This window comes from Leptonychotes weddellii, unplaced genomic scaffold (genome assembly GCF_054177405.1).
Source record: "Leptonychotes weddellii isolate Sample4059 unplaced genomic scaffold, ASM5417740v2 HiC_scaffold_9177, whole genome shotgun sequence".
Classification (NCBI taxonomy): domain Eukaryota; kingdom Metazoa; phylum Chordata; class Mammalia; order Carnivora; family Phocidae; genus Leptonychotes; species Leptonychotes weddellii.
The window spans coordinates 1-8,252 of NW_028063384.1; the positions used below are offsets into that span (position 1 = coordinate 1).

The following is an 8,252-nucleotide window of genomic DNA, read 5'->3' on the forward strand; positions in this document are numbered from 1 at the left end:
TGATGAGCCCCCACCCTCTCCCCAAGGTCCCGCCCAGCTGCTCAGTATCCTCCTGCTCCCTCTGGTTCCACCTTCCTGCCTGGGCAACATCACCTAAGCAAGAGTCACTGATTGGGAGGCGGTCAATGGCAACACCCATTTGCAGTGTTGGGGTCTTTCTCTAGGGATGAGTTTCAACAGAGCATCGCCACCTTTTCCTCCTGCTTCTTTGGGAATCGAGGATGGTTGCTTTCATGTAGAAAGAGAAGTGCTTTTCTGGGGAGAGCATCCCTGACCCCGAGCCCCAGGTTCCCTGCAGTAGGGGGGGACCCTCTCCGCGGGGGCCACAAGGCCTCTGAATCCGCAGGGCTGCTTCCTGGGTTGTGTCCATGGCAGAGCCCATGGGTCTGGACCTTCTGTTTCTTCGAGGCTGGGAACACGGAGGTCTGGGCATCAGACATGTGGTTTCAGGCCAAGAATCATAGAGCACATGGGCCTTGATGCCTGGAGGGACGGCAGGCTTAGAGAGCTTGATTCTCTTGTCCTGGAAGAACAGTGGCTACAGGGGCTGGGTCTGCTCTGGGCTTGTGTGCCAGGTCTAGGGAGAGCCCCATGTCCAAGAGCACAGCACAGACCCCTCCTCTGTCCCTATCAGAACTCGCCTTGCTGACTCCAGGACCCCAAGGCAGTCCCTACCCCAGGACTCCAGCTCTGCCTGGGAGCCCAGCTGGTGTCCATGGCTCAGCTAGCCACTCCCCCGAGCTCTGATCCTAAAAGGCCCAGGCATTTCCCTTCCCTGCCTCCTTCTCCCGGGAGGTCAGTATGGGTCTTAGAAGCCCCAGGACGCTTCCAGGTCCTCAGCCTTCCTTCCCAGGGTGAGCAGGTGGTGCATGGGACATATCAGAATCCAGTGGATGTTTTCAGTCCCACCAGGAACTGGGCCCTAGTAGAAACTGTGAAAGGAACATAAGATTCGCTGAAATGTAAAGGCCGGTCGAGTTATAGGAGAAGCTTTTGAGAATCAAGGACATGCAAAAGCCCCAAGTTGCTAGAGGCCTGGGAGTGAGGGGGACAGACAGGGAGGAGACGATGCTATGACTGCATGTCGTCATCAGGGATGGGGCTCCGGACCACCTCCCTTAGTCACAGTCTGTGTTCTGTGCCATAAATGGACCAGGGAGCCCCACGGGGGTCCAGACAAGAACCAGCCCCCATCGCAGCCCCAACAGCGCAGGAAGCCTTGCCCACCAATGTCTGCACAAACATTATTGTTTCCTTAGTGAATTTGCATCTGTAGACTTCAGGGCTTTCCATTAGAACCGGGATTTTTTTTTTAAATATCTTATTTTTAAGTAATCTCCCCAGCCAAGGTGGGGCGTGAACGACGACCCCAACATCAAGAGTCACATGTCCTACCGACTGAGCCAGCCAGGTGCCCCAGAATGGGATGTTTGACAGCATGAAAGTCCTCCTGTCCTTCCTCCTCCTCCTGCCCCCACAGCCCCGTCAGCGCCCCCTAACGAGAGAACCTGACCTGACCGTCTGGGAGGGAGGGGTGAGTGTGCAGAGCAAGGCCCAGAGTCACAGGATGCAGAGGGGTGCAGAGACAAGAGCATCATACCTGAGCAGAGCGCCACCTGCCCTAGAGAGCTTGAGGGAGACCTGGCCTGAGCGTTCTTCCAACGTGCGACCTGCCTGTCTCCGCACCCCCTGCCCAGAATAACATGAAGTTGTCAGAGAATTTCATGATTGCCCTTTGCATTTGGGGAATGTGTAGCTTGAGAACAGTCAGCCTAGTAGGACCAGGAGCTAGCCAGAAACTTCCCCTTTCTGTGCTCCACACCATCTGTCTGTGGCTGTCTCTGTAACTATGTATCTTTCTACTTGGCTGTCTCGAATCTATGTGTAACTATGTGTGTGTATCTATCATCTCTTGTGTGCCTACGTTTGTATCCAGTTATGTATCTACTTATCCCCCTAGGAATGCACCTGCCATTATCCACAGTCCCATCATCTCTCTCTGTGCCTCTACCCATTCATCATCTGCAGCCCAGCATGTCTGTATTTATGTCCATGTACACGTATGTATGTATGCATGTACTATCCATGCACTTTATCATGTATCATCTATCTCTATCTCTACCTCCCTATCATCTGTCTGTCTGGCTCTATAATCACCAGTTAATTCTAGGGGGGTTCCATCTGGACATGGGTTCAGACTGGTTATGTAGTATTTCACTGGAACTCCTTCCAGAAATCAAGGCTCTGTGATCCAACAGAGGAAGGTAGAGCTGGGCCTGTGACCCCCACTCCCTTCCTGTGAGACCACAGACAGGAGCCCTCGGAGCCCTTCCTGCTCACTTCCTGACCCGCAGGGCCCTGTCCTGCCACCCCAGGATGAGGATAGTGCAGTCCGCCAGAGGCTGGCCATGTCCTGCAATCCCACACACTTCCTGAGCCTCGGTGAGTGGGAAAGGCAGGGGCACAGCGGGTGGAGACTCCAGCGGGGTCCATGTTGGCCTCAGTCAGCCTCCATCCAGGCCTGTGGGTCCCCGGGGAGGACTCTCCCTGCAGGCCCTGCCACTCCATGCCGGGGGCCTAAGCCAACCATGCAGGGACCAGAGCCTCTGACTTTGGGATGGGGCAGGTCAGACGGGAGCAAGGCCAGAGCAGGTGTCTGGTTGGGAGTCACCTGGGAATCGTCTGGAACCTGCTACAGGGGAGAGAAGCTATCTCAGGGAGTTCCTGTTGACTGAGGGTGGTTTGGGGGCTGGCGGCACACTGAACCCCACAGAAGGTCCACTGGCCACCGAAGACGGAGGAAGGAGTCCTGTGTCCAGGAAGGAGTCGGGCCCTGCAGACACCCTCCTGCAAGCCCCGGAGACCACAGCAGGCCTCTGACCTCCAGAACTGAATAAGCATAATAAACCTGCTTTGTCGTAGCAGACGAGGAACCTCAGACCCCTGGTGTCTGACACTGCTCTCAGTTGATTCCCAGTCTTCTGGAAACGGATTCCAGCACTGACCTTTCCTTCCAGCACCCTGACCTCAGCCCGACGTGTCATCCCAAACCTGGGAGCACCAGTGTCCGAAGCCCTGCCTGGCCACATTCTGGAGGCCTGGGCTTCATGTCCCAGGCGCTGCAGGTGGTGGGATGCAGAGCTCTGCCCCGGCTGCTTACGTCACACTTGTATCTCTGATCTTTCAAACCCCTGTTCCTAAGAAATTAATGTAATATTTTCCCGACTTACCCTGTGGCTCTGGTGTTGATGGGATGTAAGCTTATCTTAATTTTTATTTGTGTATATTAGCATTGGGGTGCGCTTTTCTGGTGTCTTACGGTTTAAGTGTGTTTTGCAGTGTGTAGAACATTCGTCGGTTTCAAACGCTAAAAACCCCTGAAATGGTGCATTCAGGGATGAGCCACCTCCTCTGTCCCCTTCACCCCCCCACTCCCACACTGTAGGTGACGATTTTTGTCAGATTCTGGTTTTCAGAGCGAACAAGCGATCTGTGGAAAGGTAAGTCAGCAGACACATCGTGTTACTTAACTCCTTTCTCAGAAGAAAGTTAGCCCATTATAGAGCTTTGTACCCCGCTTTCTGCTTTTCCAGTTCCTGGTGCTCCTGGAAGAAGCGGCCGCAAACTCCGCGCTGGAAACAGTGCACATTCACGCCCGTGCGGCTCTCTGGCCGAGGAGTCTGACACGGTCCCATTGGCTGCATGAAGCGGTCAGCAGGGCTGCGTTCCTTCCAGCGGCTACAGGCGCTAAACAAAACACTCGTAAACAGCAAACGGATCAAAGAAAAAAAATCGTAACAGAAACAAAAAATATCTCTAAACAAACGAAAATGGAAAGACACATACCAAAACCTGTGTATAGCCTGCTGCAGAAGCATTTCAGAGAGGGAAGTTTGTAGTCGTGAATGCATCTGCTAAGAAATTGGAAAGATCTCAGGTGCCTGGGTGGCTCAGTCGTTAAGCATCTGCCTTCGGCTCAGGTCATGGTCCCAGGGTCCTGGGATCGAGCCCCGCATCGGGCTCCCTGCTCCACGGGGAGCCTACTTCTCCCTCTCCCACTCCCCCTGCTTGTGTTCCTGCTCTCGTTATCTCTCTCTCTGTCACATAAATAAATAAAATCTTAAAAAAAAGAAATCAGAAAGATCTCAACTACACAGCCTAACTTTACACCTCGAGGGACAAGAACAAAAAGAGTACACTAATCCCAAAGTTAGCAGAAGGAAAGAAGGGGAGTGGAAAGAAATGAAATAGAGACACACACCTCTGAAAAAAAAGAAAAGATCAACGAATCTAAGAGTTTGTTGTTTGAAAAGATAAGCCAAATTGACAAATGTTTAGCTAGACCACCTAAGAAGAAAAACGAGAGAAAACTTGAATAAAATCGGGACAGAAAGAGGCATTACAACTGACACCATAGAAATACGTAGAATCGTAAGGAACTACTACCAACAACTCCATGCCCACAGATGACACAACCTGGAGGAAACCGATCAACTCCCAGCAACACAGAACCTACCACGACTAAATTAGGAAGAAATAGAAAATCTGAACAAACCGATAATAAGCAAGGAGACTCAACGGGTCATCAAAGACCCGTCAACACAGAAAATCCCAGGACACCAGATGGCTTCACTGGCAAATTCTACTGAACATCCAAAGAAGAATGAATGCCAATCATTCTCAAACTCTGCCCAAAAAGTGGAAGTGGGGTGGGGGTGGGGGGGTACATTCTCAAACTTGTTCTTCCAGGCCAGTGTTATCCTGATGTCAAAGTCAGAGGAAGACTCTACATGTTATCCTGATAATGATATCCCAAAATCAGATGAAGACACTACCAAACAAATAAATAAATAGATAAATAAATAAATAAAGAGACCAAAGTTTTTATCTGTCCTTCATAACTCCAGAACAATTTCCCAGACAGATAGATCATTCTTACCAGCATCTTTTCCTTTCAGTGTGTTAATTAGTCTTGAATTTGGATGTCCAAGTATCTCCCTGGGCTTAGGGAGTTCTCGGTTATCATTTCTTTACATAAGCTTTCCACTCCTTCTCTATCTCTCCTTTTTCTGGAACTCTAATCATTCTGTTCTGCGGTAGATGCTGTCCCGTGCCTTCTATTAATTTTACTCATTAACTGAATTCCTCGAGTCCAGAATTTCCGTTTGACTCTTTTGTACGATTTCTATCTCTTTGTTAAATTTCTCTTTTGGTTCACGTATTGTTCTTCTTTTCTCGTAACTCGATGAGTTTCGTCAGTGCAGCTATTTTAAAATCTTGGTCAGCTACATGACGAAATTCCAAGTCTGAGTTCAGTTACTGGACGGCTGTCCTCATTTTTGCTGATGACATGTGTCCTTGATTCCTTGATTCCTCATGATCCTTGGAGTTTCCCGTGGCTGTTTTAGCATTTGAAGTGGCAGTCACTCCACAAATCTTTAGTAGCTGTCTTCATGTGGGAGATGTTTTTTCATTGGTCCTGCTTATATGTGATACTTTTTCCAACTTTGCAAGGATGCACAAAATTCGTAAACTTGTATTTCCTTTCTGGTCCTTGAAACCCACCAGGCTGGCTGCTGGAATCTCTCTTTGTTTTGCTACAAGTTTGTGGTTTCTCTGTTGCCCACAGACCCGTTTGTTTTCTGAATCTGGCCACAGCATGGAATGAGGTGTGGGTTTTCACACTTGGGGAATGGAGAGCACCCTTGGGCTGGGGCTGGGGGTGTTGGGGGTTCAGATCTCCCAACAGCTCAGAGACAGGCTTCCTGCTGGGGTCCTGAATGCAGTCAATGGGAACCACATCTGTTTAATCCCTTGGATATTCTTATCTGCCTCTTTCCCCATCTCCTGCTCCCCCCGTCTGGAGGTCCTGCTTCAATACTCTGGGTGTATCCAGCAGACCCACACAGCTGGGGAGGCCGGGCACCCCTCACTGTTCTCCCATTCCATGTGGGCTAGTTCAGCCCTCCCCCAACTATGCCCCCCACCCCGGGCAGAGGGGTGACTTGGCAAAATTCCTCTTACTGTCTCAAATGCATCTCCATTTCCTTCATTTACAACGAAGGGTCAGGATACACATGTCATTTCTAAATATATGCACCTTAACACTTGGTGGGTGTTTCCCGGTCTCTGTAAAATGTTCAATTACATATCTCTTCAGCTGTTGCAGACATCATCCTCGTTTCTGTCCTTCTGGCACTTACAACACATCCTCATTCTGTTCCCCAAGCATCTCGAATTTCCACGTCTGGTCTCTCTATGCTGCCTTCTGGAAAACCCCTCAATACTGCATTCCAGTTTTGTAAATGGCTCTTCAGCTTTGTCTTGTCCTTCATGGAAAGAATTTTTTGAATGTATTGATTTTATTGGATTTTTCATCTCTAAAATTTCTTAATTGTTTCAAGAATTGCCTATCCTTCTGTAACATAATCCATATTCTTGCATCAAAAATTCATTATCTCCTTTTATTTTTTTTAAGATTTTATTTATTTATTTGAGAGAGAGAGAATGAGAGACAGAGAGCATGAGAGGGAGGAGGGTCAGAGGGAGAAGCAGACTCCCTGCTGAGCAGAGAGCCCGATGCGGGACTCGATCCCAGGACTCCAGGATCATGACCTGAGCCGAAGGCAGTCGCTTAACCAACTGAGCCACCCAGGCGCCCCTCCTTTTATTTTTTCAGATAGTTAAATATGCTTAATTTTATTCTCATATTTTCTTATCCATTCTATTTCCTTGTATAGGATAATTCTTATTCATCAGTAGCTTATTATCCACAGCACTGTTTACCATTGTTAGGATCACTCTCTGATGTCCATTCTTAGTGGACACTCTCCTCCCACACACCTGTTCGTACAAGAAGGGTTTCTCCCGGGGCTGTTCTGGGAGTCGGGCTGACCGCAAGAGATAATTGCAGCTTCTCCTGCTCTGTGGTGTCCACTCTCTCAAATGTCGCATCTGTTCAGGGTTGTGTTAAGCAGGGACGGGTCCAGTGCAGCCTCAAGCTCACAGTCACTCACGGAAGAGAAAAGCTGCCGTGAATCTGTTTTACACACACATAGGGGAGGTGGCCTGAGTCAGTGAGCGGGAAAACCCCTGTGCTTGTCCACAAACACACATTGGGGAGCACCGCAGTTTCCAGCCTTCACCTGCAGCCCTGTCCCCTGCCTCCCTGTGAGGACCCTGGGGTCCCTCTCTGTGTCCACATGGGTGGAAGCCTCTACTCGATGACCCACTGATGGTCCTGGGAATTGGCAGCTGCTCAGCTTTGTTCTCTGTTCTTTCTTGTGGTTCCATGACTATTTGGGGAACTTTCATTTCTCGGTTCCTGCATATGACTGTTTCTACACATCTCAGAAATGTGGCAAGTAGCACCTCTTGGTATGAGGGGCATGTGAGGGGTCTTGACTGGATGCAACAAACATCCACATAAGTTGAGTCTGACCCCATAATCCTCCCATGTACCAAACCCCTCTTAACCTGCTCTGGAAACTAACAGTGATGGATCCCCTCCCATGAACTGGGAACCACTGAATCCCACAACTACCCTGAGGAGTGGGGTTCAGGACAACAAGACCTAAATAAGGAAACAGGCTTGAAGACAGGATGTTACCACCCTGGGCCACAAGGCAATGGATAATAGATGAATATTGAGATAAAAGTTAACTTTCCCTTCACAATCAGAGCTCTAGCTGAAATAAATCTCCCCTACAGCTTACAGGCAGGACCCCAAGGTGGGGAAGATAGCTCCGTCCCAGGAACAAGGGGCACCGAGGAGTCAGGAGAGACACACAGGGATGTTCCCAGGAAGGGGGAGGGGGTGTGGACGGTATCACAGGAAAATAGAGAAGACCATAGAGGTTGTGATAGAAAGAAAGGCCACGCTCTGGAGCCAGGAGAAGGGCTGTGCTCCCTTCCGTATTTGCCTGTTTTCCCCCCTGGGCTCATTGCCACTGTGATTTCAACCTGGGCTGAGCAGATTTGTCACACATGTGTCTGTCCTGACATAAGCTCCAAATAGTGGCAGGAACCCATATCCACTGTGGCATTTCCAGGGCTTGGGGACCCCATCCACGGTGAGGACCCCAGGGATGTACTGAGGATGAAGGAGATCCATGGGGGAGGCTCTGGGAGGGAAGGACATGCCTGGTCTCCTCACCTGGATGGGGCATCTCAGGAAGCCTCGGGGTCCACTTGCTGCACCATCATGGACACCAGAGCCAGGCTAGGTCCTGGGGAGGGGCTGTTCGCCTTCC

At 50.0% G+C, this 8,252-nt stretch overlaps 1 long non-coding RNA gene across 1 annotated transcript; it reads right to left on the bottom strand.

Annotated features, from left to right (window-relative positions):
* Positions 1 to 19: 19 nt before the first annotated feature.
* On the bottom strand, positions 20 to 6,310 carry LOC145720017 (uncharacterized). The gene is made up of 3 exons (XR_014142744.1): positions 4,940 to 6,310; positions 3,532 to 3,911; positions 20 to 932 (listed from the first exon to the last, which is right to left on the bottom strand). It is a non-coding gene; the product is annotated as an uncharacterized LOC145720017 (long non-coding RNA).
* Positions 6,311 to 8,252: the final 1,942 nt, after the last annotated feature.